The following is an 11,866-nucleotide window of genomic DNA, read 5'->3' as shown; positions in this document are numbered from 1 at the left end:
TTTGTAAACAAATACTATATTCGACTGAGATTAATTGAATGATATCATGCATCAGAACGCTTAGAACACTTTTAACCTTAATATGAAAAGGTTATATACTCTGATGTTTGGGCCCGAACGCTATAGTATATATCGAGTTTTAGCGTATTGTGGATTTCCTCAGCTGTATTGTTTATACTTCATATTGAAGAATTGACACTGAGCGGAAACCGCTTATTTAACATATCTTCTATCAATATCACTGATAAGTGTTCCATTTCTTCTCTTCCTCTTCTTCACTGGCCCGCTCACAGTTGAGCACGTCGTGCTGACATGGCCTGGTCACCAATCGTTCTCCAGGTAGCTTGGTCCATGGCTGCAGCCCTCCAATCCCGGTCGTATCCGATGTCTCGCAGGTTCTGCCCCACTTAGTCCATCCACCGAGCTCGCTGGGCTCCTCGTCGTCTCGTGCCGGGCGGGTCGCTGGTAGGCACCTTCTTGGTGGCGCATGAGTCCTCACATGCCCCAACCAACGAATCCTGCCGGCCTTCGCCACCGTCAGGATGTCCGTCTCGCCTTACATTTCAGCTAACTCATGGTTCATCCTTCTCCTCCACACGCCCTGCTCACACACACCGCCAAAGATGGACCGTCCTTGGCGTCCTCTGTGAGCAGAGTCCAGGATTCATGCCCATAGAGAACAACCGGTCTAATCAGCGTACGGTGTATGGCACACTTGCGTGGGAGAAGCCATCTGGACCTCAGGAGTTTGTGGAGCCCATAGTAGACACAATTGCCCTGAACAATGCGCCTACGGATTTCGCAGTTTACGTTGTTGTCCGGAGTTATGCCAGTGCCGAGGTAGCTACTACCTCAAGTTCATCGCCGTCCACTGATACACTGCTCCTCAGCCTGGCTCTGTCACTGTCAGAGCCTCCGACGAGCAGGTATTTTGTTTTCGTCGCATTGATCATTAATCCAATCCTTGCGGCCTCGCGTTTCAGTCGGGTGTACGCCTCGCACACCATCCTAGTGTTCCGCCCGATGATGTCGATGTCATCCGCAAAGCCGAGGAATTGGAGAGAGCTGATGAAAGACGTGCCACGAATGTCGAAGCCCGCGCTCCTCATGACACCTTCCAGAGCGATGGTGAATAGAAGGCAGGAGAGTCCATTACCTTGCCTCAAACCCCGGTGAGATTCGAACGGATCCAACAACATGTTCGAAATCCTCACCTTACACAGCACCCCCTTCATTGTGGCCTCTAGTGGGCTCGCAGTCATTGTAGGGTCAACCTGGTTTACTGGGTTGACGGCGTGAACGCCTGGAATACTGGCCTCCTCGTGGCGCCACTGGACCCCCTGGCAACAGGGGTGACGAACAGAGATCTGGCTGGGAGGGATACCCGACCTCCCGTGCACTATCAGAGTGATGCCTTGATGGGCCAGGGAATGGTAGTGTGCCGCAGACGGAACGGGCCTTGTAGGGTTTCTTTAATCCTGGTTGTAGATATCTAGCCCTCTCGTCTGTTTAGCCTCTCCGGAGGACCGTGAAGACGTAGTAAGTGTTTCGGAAGGGATTTACTCTCCTGGAAGATTCACGCCAAAGTCGCAGAAGTCGAGATCTGAATGGTCAGTGCCTCGTTGGTCCCGGGGCACTTGGACCAAGACTTTTGCGCGAGTCACGCGTGGACGTCCGGCTACGAGGGATTGTAGCACCGTCGAGCTTGCTCCGGTTCACTCTCCTGGAGTTGCTGGTTGGAGACGAGTAGAATGGACTGGTCCCCATTGAAAGTCTTCTGACCAGCAGCAGAACGGAAGGGTCGCTCGAGGCCACAGTAGACCATGCCGGAGCGTGGTTTTGCTGTTCGTCTCAGTAGTGGAAAGAGGACAAAGCAAGCTATGGGGCGACTTGAGACTTGTCGGTGAGGGATGCACCGGTGAAGGCAGCGCACCAAGGTGGTACCTGTCTGACGATGACCATGTCAAACCCGAAACCTGTCTTGTCAAGGGCCTGGCATAACAGCAGCCAGGCCACACGGAACGAGGCCAGATGTAGATTATGCAGGAGCATAATTTTGCGGACTGGCCTCAGCAAGGAAGAGGAACAGACCGGTTACTCGATGTTTGAGATGCTTTGGGGAGGGATGCACCGGGGGTGAGTAACAGCATCGCGGTACCAATCCATCGCTGATCAACATCTTGGACACCGGTCACGTTCAGGGCCTGGCACAAGACCAGCCAGGCCAAGGAATAGCACCAGCGGGTGCAGAGAGTGGTAAACCCGACACGTAGATCAGGCAGGAGCTTGGTTTTGCGGGTCAAAGGTGGACCACATTCCCTCTGCCTACAATACCAAGAGGGAGGTGGCCCAGGGTAGGGTTGTTCGTAGTTCCATGGGGCTAAGTTCAATCCAAACCCTAGACAAAAAAAAACAAAATTGTGGCCTCTAGCAGCCGAACCACCTTTCTGGGGAAAGCTGTGCTGCCGCATGGTCTTCCATAGCTCCTTCCAGTCTATGGTATCGTATGCCCCCTTGAAGTCGATGAAGAGGTGGTGCGTCGGGATCTGGTGACCCCGGCACTTCTGGAGGATCTGCCGTAGAGTGAAGATGATCGGTGGTGGATTTGCCTCCAACAAACCGAGCTTTATTTTTTGCGTAGGGTTCGCACCATTTATTTCCTTACAATACTAGTTTTAAATATCACAAAAATTACAATAAAGGTGCTAATCCCTATGAAGCTCTAATTGCCTCGCCAAACGCACTCCTTAGCGGCAGAATTTGGTGGGGCATTCGTGCCGGCATCGTGCCGGCCACGGCCCTACTAACGGAGTTTCTCTCCTGCCTAATGTGGCGTTTTTTTCCTCGCTACATTCTGTGGACAATCCAAAAACAAAGCCTCACCTTCTATGCCGACGCTGCAGTCGTCTTGCCTCCTGCAGCGCTGCATCGGCGGCGGTGAGGTCCCTCCGGGCAGCGAGAAGCTCCTCCTCCGTAACTACTTCGTGCTCCCGGAGCAGCGCCTCGTTCCTCCCCTCCAGTATCTCGTGGCCAGCTTGGTCCGACGATCTGTATCTGTGAATCTGTAGCAAGGGGCGCGAGTCTGCAGGAGAGTATTTGGGATAGGATTTTATAGGCAGCATTGAGAACTGCGATGTTGGCACAAAGTTGGCACAGTCCACTCTTTCACCCTTCTTGTACACTTGGTGGATGACACCCAGCTTCCAGTCCTGCGGTATACTTTTGTGCGCCCAGATTTTCACAATTATCTGGTGCATACTGACGGCAAGCTCTACCGAACCCATCTTGAATAGTTCTGCCACCAGCCCATCGCTGCCAGTTGCTTTGTTCTGTTTCAGCTGCTTGATGGCAATAGTGACTTCGTCCAAGGATGGTGGGAGCACATCGTCATCTACCTCCTGGCTAATGTGCTGCTCGATTCTGCCTGCGCCGCAGCTGGACTCCCCTAATTCCGCTCCGTTCAGGTTCCCGTTGAAGTAGCACTTCCACCTTTCGATTATCTCTCGCTCGTCTGTAAGAATGTTGCCTTCCACGTCTCGACACATTACGACGTTTGGCGTGTAGCCGCCTCGTGTCTTCTTCATCATTCTGTAAAACTGGCGAGTTTCCCCCGAATGAGTTAGTTGCTCCATCAGTTGTTCGAAGATCCGACTCCTCGAAGCGGCGCTTCTTGCTCTCGAATAGCCGGATTTGCTGTGTCCTCAGTCGTTTGTAGTGTTCCACGTTCTACGTGGAACCCGTTCCACGGGTTTCGCGCTGTAGCATTCGGGCACGCGCTGCGTTCTTCTCGGCTGCACTCGTCATCGAACCACTCTTTCTTCTAGTTACTGGCCCAGTGTCTGCAGGGCTGTGCAGCTGATGACTCGCTCCACCATACGCCAGTGGTCATCGAGGGACATCGTGGCGGTCCCGATGTTCTCCGGTAGCGCTTTCCCAAGCGCTGTGACGTAGCCCTCGGTAACAGCAGGTGTTTGCAGCCGATCCGTGTTTAGGCGTGGGGTAGGCCGGTGACGCAGTGTGTTGACAGCGCAGAGCTTCTGCCGGAGCCTCACCATAACCAGGAAGTGGTCCGAGTCGACATTTGCGCCCTTGTACGTACGTACGTCGATGATGTCCGAGAAGTGCCTTCCGTCTATTAGAACGTGGTCTATTTGGGAATATGTCTGTTGTGGTGATCTCCAGGGGTAACTGAAACGAGGTTTATGCTAGAAGAAGGTGCTACGGATGTTCATGTGCCTCATGGACGAAGGCCGTTGGTTAACTGGTGGACACTAAACCCCTGGTCACAGCTTTGCGCAACCGCATGCGGTTGCGTTTTTTCCCATGGGAGAGATAGGAGCTGTCATGGGCTGTCACCGCAGACACAAGACCTTGCGGTTTCTGTACTAAAACATCAAACGAGTTTGATGCTTGCCGCAGACTCTTGCGTTTTCATATGTCAACAGTAAATATTGTTCCTAGTAGACTTTAATGAGATTGTATGCTCATATAAGTGGTATATTCAAACATTAAAGTATTATTTTTGGTAAAAAGCTGTGCTCGTTTGACAGATCAAAAACGCAACCGCATGCGGTTGCGCAAAGCTGTGACCACAGGTTAAAGCTTCCAATCTTAGGTTTATAGGCCTCATCTGCGGGCTGTGCACATTACTAATACTCAAGTTGAAGAAGCGTCCACGCATCCTCAACCTGCACATCCTGTCGTTGTTCAGCCAGCATCCGATCACATGCTTCTTCATAGCACCCATAACAAGTAACGCCGTACCGAGCTCGTGCTTGTCTCCACCACTCTGGTAGATCATGCAATCGCTACGGTAGGGGCGCTCCGAGACTCCCTTCCAGCGACCCTCTTGACGTGCTACTATCTCGAAGCCGCTGATTCTCACTTCCTCTGCGAGTATTCTGGTACTCCCGGGTGAGGTAAGAGACCTGCAGTTCCATGTACCGAGTTTCCAATCGTAGTCCTTTTTTCGTCGCGTAGGTCTGGGATGATTGGTCCAAATCGTGTTCGTGTTCCTGTGTATTCTACGCGTAATAATGAGTTCCTATATGTGAATCCAACTACAACGAGGTACGCTGAAAATGCTCCGATACTCGCAATGTGTCGTTCTGTGAATAAGTTTAGCAATATAATAGATTTTAACCGAACCTCTGTTACTGTTAAGGAATCACTTGTTCAATGTTGGCATAGTAATTAGTTATAAATGTTAACTGAAGATTGTTTTGTAAACTATTTGTTCAAACTGACGATTCATTGGTGGTAATTAACCTGTTGAATCTTGAATAAAGAATCTTATAATAATAATAATAATAATAAAATCGGTCATTGGTAACTTTTCGTAACTTACAATTTCAAAACTACGTTTAATTACTTATGACTTGCAGCATTAACAAATTTTAAGTGTTTTTTTTAAATATAATAAAAACTACAGTTTGGTCGAAATAGCTAACCTCAAACGTGTACTTTCAATTGCATGCCAAAGAAACAATACAACAATGTAACAATGCTTTTCAATGGTTTGAGATAAACTGATCCTCTGAAAATATTTTGAACTGTGTATGAAAATGTTTTAAATCTAGGCCCTGCATGATTATTTGCATGGTATGCAACATTTTAGCGTGGGTTTTAGGAATTTATACATAGATCACCACAAAAATGAACAAAATATAAATAGCTTTGTTAGACTCGTCTTCGAACAATGAGGGCTCATTCAGAAAGCGGTAGGTTTGTTCGTTGATTGTCGATTTCATCAAATGCCGTCGTTGCAGTGAAAGTTGCTGTTCATCGTCTTGAGCTGACACCATGCTTGTTTTCACATATGCACCCAGCAGGACCAGTGCCTCCAACGCGTCATTCTTTTCTAACACTTCTTTTCCAGTTTCAATGGGGAATAAAAGGCCAACTCACTACTCCTCAGTGGGCAAATTAATCCTGTTTCTCCTTCGCTGAGCTTGTTTATCACGCGATCTGAAATTCTCACTTGCAATTACCTTCACCGAAGCACATCTAAGCTTATTAGATTGGTAAGAATAAATCTTACATTTCCGTTTCTATGGGCCCTCCTACGATTTGTGTAAACCACCATATACCATTTCCATAACAGATATTCAATAGAACCGTTCAATCGTTTAAAATAATCGATTCACAGCGTGGATACAATTTGTGAACAGTAACGTCTGTTTCGAATGGTTGACTCTATATGTATGTGTACACAATTTGCATCTATGAAACCCAAAACAAACCGGCCTCCAATCTGACAGGGCGATAATGAAGTTTAAGGATATCATATTCGAGTTTAAAGAATCGTTAATGAAGGTGACAAACGCGATGAAGGATTGCAAGATGTCATATTCGGTCCGCGATCAACTCGTTTCAGCTTACGCTATCCATCGTAAAAGGCTGTATTACTTAAATGTTTTTATATAAACAGAAATAGTTGAATAGGTAACTCTTTACTTGAGAATTAACGGTATATTTAAAATGGTGGATATTTCACCGATTTGCTCGTGATTTTAGCAAAAACTTGTGATGAAACAAATCTTTAACATCTGCAGTGCTTAAACTTAATGTGTGGAATGTTACAGAATAGACGGTACAATATTGGTCGAGTTTTTAGTGCACACAAAACTCTATGCAATAAAAAAAAGCCAAAATATGTAATAAATGAATGAGGTAGTTATTATCAGTATGTATTTTTGTATTTATTATCTAAACTTTGCACCATATAATTTATGTAGACATTCGTTTATCTAGTATTGTAACATTCAATTCATTTGAAGTAAAATATACAACGACAGTATGTAGAGCAACGAAATAGTGGCAATTGCCGTGCTTAACTAGTGGTGTAATGGAACATGCAGAACTTGGTGAAAAGAGATTCACATGAATAAAATTCGGTTCACCTACAGAATTTTCTTTTACTCTTGCAACAGAAAGTGTGAAAACGTGTCGCACTAAGTGATGCATCCATCCCCAGTGTATTAAGTCCCCAAACTTATAAACGAGACTATTTATTCCTACAGCAATGCATTGCTGCACCTTTGCTTACGAATCAGGTAACTGTTTCGTGCACTCGTTTAAATTTACTTCTGGTTTCTATGGGCAAACGACTCGTACAGGATATCCCTTATTGTAAAGGTTTAAATGGCTTTTGAGGAAATTTACAAAATCAGCACACTACTTCGTCGTGGATGTCACTAAACAAAGGAATAGAAAAATTTATTTTGAAGGCATCGCTGTACTTGGAAGGGCTGACAAGACTGTTGACTTGAGGGATTTAAATGCCTTTAAATTTTCACTCAATAAACGGACAAAATATGAGAGGCTTGGGTTATGTTTTACTACGCAAAGAGATACATAATCCTTCAAAAAATTATATGTTAAACGGAAATGAATTAGACTCACCAATTTACTTATTTTTTAAATCAGTTGGTTTCAAATATTTAGATAAAAACGGTTTCTGCTGTCCTCAATGGTATGATAATAATAATTGGGCTTAATAGCTGCACTATTTATTATTAAGGTTTACTTTTGATTTCAATTCTGAAAGAAAATCAGTTCATATAGTTCATTCACAACAAATTTAGTTGTAAAACTATTTTTGTTTAATGATTCTCAAACATACTTGTCCTTTCCCCATCCTGTATTTTGCCTAATTTATTATTTGTCCGTAATGTAAATAAACATTTGAGTTCCAATTCAACTAGAAGAGGGCCTTTGGTTTCCTAATTGTACTTATGCAATGAAATTTGAGTCCAATTATACATGTTTAGGACCATTCTAGTTTACCTCGTTATGGAAAATGCAAGTTTGGGGAAGGACAAATCTTTCTATCAATGACAAATTGGATTTATAGTTGGTGGCCGCACTTCAGTATTGGGGAATGCATTTGTAATCATTTTAAAAATAGAATAGAACTAGATTGAGTTTGCTTTCCTCTTTGCAATATTCAATGCGGTCCAGACGAAAGAAAATCATAGGGAATGTCCTCCTCGCATTATTCTTGGATCTAAGCTATCTGCAAACCGAACTGTACTAGCAACCACTAGCTTTTCAAGTATGGTCCAAAGAGTGCTTTCCGTGAACCGATACATTGAATTTGAAAAAAGAAACACGCTTATAAGCCAGGCGAAAGTTGGAAACGGACAACCGATTGGTTTACCACATGACTTCTAGCCTGGGTAGACGACTTTTGGCTTTCGAAGCATGCGTCTTTTTAATTTCTTAAATTGATTTAATTTTTCTAATGGAATTTTAGAAATGCATTTCTCGATATTGACAACGATTATGGGTTCAGCTTAAGCTCTTTTCGTTGAGGTCCGATCGGTTGTTTGTTCTATCTCGCAAGGGTAAGTAAAATACCATCGGTAGTTTTGATGGCAAAGAGCGGGTAATCTTTTTATAGATGTTCCTCTGTAAAATTCTCAAATTCAAATAAAAAACAGTAAAAAAAACTATTATATCAACCAATATTGACCACATTACCGATTTTGAAATTAAATTTCTATTAAGCATCGATTTCAAATACTTCTATTATTTATGTTTATGTAAGGACACATTGATTTATATGTTTTAAGTTTTTTAGTTTTTTAGTTTAGTTACATAAAACACCCATAAGTGAGAAGAGCCGCAATTTATGACCAACTTTATGGTTTATGATTACAGATTACAGATAATACAATTCCATTTCCGCTGAAATTAATAGTTTTATTATTGTAAGGACTGTTTCAGAGTCCACCGAATCCTTAATGACAGCTACAAATAAATAAAATTCAACAAACTTTGAACATAAGCAGTTGATTGAATTTCTATATACCACAGCAATAACCTATGGCATAATCAAATGAGTACAAACTTTTCACAGCAAACCCTAATTGCTTTCGACAAGCAAAGGAAAGTCGTGTGACTGAAGTGCGACTTCACAAATAATGCTTTGGTGGCTAAGTTCGAAAAGTTTATGTGTAGAGCATCTAGCTCCAGCTTTGCATAAATAGGAGCGCTAAGAATGGGAACTTTCGCAAAGGCTGTGTTTTGTTATTTGCTTGTTAAGCTGCCATAAACATGTGTTGGCAAAATTGTAAATTCTTATTCATGATTCATTACTATTGGCCAATTTTTGAACAGTTCTCTAAGCATCTGTAAACTTGTTTGATCTTTATAAAATTCGTCATAGCTTAAAGCATATTCTAGATAAATATCGTATTCGCTTGCGGAGGATTTGTTAAATGTTCCAACATCGACTTAAATCACCGCTTAGAAGTGTTGTCTAATTCTGGAACTCACAAACTATCGCGGTTCGGCTAACAAGAAACTTACGTTTGGCATTGACGGTCAAAACGTTTCACCAAAGTTGCACCTCATCCCACAAATGTCCATTTCTGTCCGTGGGATAACAGTGTGTGGTTTCTTCAGACTTAAGTTTGTTTGAATAAGGCAATGTAGAAGGTGGAAGTATGCTGGTTAGATGGTCGCACTGGTGAGAGAACAGTTGTGCTGGATGTACAAATTGAAATATTCTTATGTACAATAAGATATGTTTTTAGAACGTTAGTATTTTGATGAATGAAACAACTGTTTCAAGTACTGCGGAAAATATGAAAAATAGGTAATACTAGCTTGACGCCCCGGCGTTGCTCGGTGAAGAAAAGGTTGAGAAAAGAATTATGGTTTTACTCTTTACTTAAAAATTTGAATTAATTTATTAGTTAAAATAACGGCATATTTAAATGTATGAAATTTCATAAATTTCCCCGTGATGTATAAACCTTAGGGTAGCTATGTCGAATACACCTTGACATTTGTTTACATGCTTGTTTTGTTTGTGTTAGTAAAACTGAGTTTAAATTGTAAAATTTAGATAATTTAATCAAAAAACAGTGATCAAACAAACCTTCAACAACATCTGCAGTACTTAAACTTAATGTGTGAAATGTTTCAGAAGTGACGGTTCAGTATTGGTCGAGTTTTTAGTGTACACCGAACTCCATACATAAAAAAAAAGCTAAAATATGTAGTAGATTATTCAGGTTATATATCCCCTAGCTTGACGCCCCGGCGTTGCGCGGTGAAGAAGGAATTGAGAAAAGAATTATGGTTTTAACTAATACTTGAAAGATATGTTTGAATTTAATAGTTACAATAACGACATATTTAAATTTTTTGATATTTCATCAATTTCCCCGCGATGTATAAACCTTAGTGTAACTATGGTAGATACACCTTGACATTTGTTTACATGCTTGTTTTGTTTGTGTTAGTAAAACTGAGTTTAAATTGTGAAATTTAGATGATTTTATCAAAAAATAGTGATCAAACAAACCTTCAACAACATCTGCAGTACTTAAACTTAATGTGTGAAAAGTTTCAGAAGCGACGGTTCAATATTGGTCGAGTTTTAGGTGTACATAGAAATCCATACATAAAAAAAGCTAAAATATGTAGTAGATTTTTTTTTTTTTTTTTATTTTAGAGATTTTGACCTATTCGGTCATTCATCTCTAATGTAGTAGATTATTCAGGTTATTGGGATAACGGTATGACACTTTACTGTGGTACCACAATTTTTTTTTTCTGTCACATGTGTGGTGCCACACTTCATTGTTGGGTAGCACAACAATCCAACACTAGTAATAAGTATTGTTGAGTCAAGTAACCGCGTGACCACATTAGGCGTACCATACCAAAAACTTGGTACGGTCGAGCTCAAGCGTACCATACCAAATGCAACCCAGCACTTCTGGGTTGGCTGGTTTGACACTTGGAGCGTACCAGTTTTTTGGTATGGTACGCCTAACGTAGTCACGCGGTTACACTTTCAGGTGCGCCGTACTGTGGTACCACACACAGTTTACTGTGCTGTTCATTTGTGATAGCACAGTAAAGTGTCATACGGTCATACAGCGTCTCTATTCAGCAACATCCATTCGATTCAAAATGGTCAATGTGTTCAAAGTGATCGATTCAACAAGTGTATGTAGATTGTTATAACTCTGCGTGCAAAAAAAAACAAACAAGGATAACCCAAAATTGAACAATACAAAATTGGAACACAGTTTTTCAGGAATAACTTGGATAAGGTGCATAATTTGGGTTGATATTATGTTTGCTAGATAAGGGTTTTACCCCTTCACACTTTCATTCAACAATTTAATATATAATATGCAATTCGAGCCAGTCATCGCGCATCAATCATAGCCTATTTTCATATAGCAGTTTAAAAGCAGTATAAAAATAATAATGTAAAAATTATGTGATAAAGATGTTTAACATTCCACAGACTGGTTTATATTTTTTATTCCTACACTATGGTACGGTATGAAACTTTACTGTGGTAACAAAATTTTTTTCTATGTCGTGTGTGGTGCCACACTTTACGGTGTTGAGTGTGTTGGGTAGCACAGTAGCACACGACCCAAAACTAGTGATAAGTGATTAGGAATTTTAGTTACGACACACGCTATATATCTAGAATCGATAGATTCTGAATGCCGTCCCTAACAAGTAGATTATGGAATATCGTGGGCACTATCGCTAGTTTGTTTTGGATAGTGAGCTCATTAATTTTGTATCCTGATGCGCTGATAGAACTAGTATCAATTCGACAACAGACGTCGAATTAAAATGATAGTTTGTACAAAGGAGAAGGCACTTAATGCATCTTCTAAAGTAAACCCTCTATTGCTATTGCGTTAATGGAGAGCTTACCACCGGATAATCTGAGGAGTGCTTGCAAACCAGTTTAATGGTACAGCAATCCCAGAAATCTCATTTTAAATTCTTTTACTTGATTCGTTAATAAAGCTGCTCATTCTCAGCATGATCGAAAACAAACAGCATATAATACACTGAGAGCGAACATTACCAATTG

The sequence above is a fragment of the Anopheles ziemanni genome, unplaced genomic scaffold, assembly GCF_943734765.1.
Source record: "Anopheles ziemanni unplaced genomic scaffold, idAnoZiCoDA_A2_x.2 scaffold_12_ctg1, whole genome shotgun sequence".
In the NCBI taxonomy this organism is placed as follows: Eukaryota; Metazoa; Arthropoda; class Insecta; order Diptera; family Culicidae; genus Anopheles; species Anopheles ziemanni.
The sequence above is the reverse complement of the archived record's forward strand: the minus strand, read 5'-3'. Positions refer to the sequence as shown.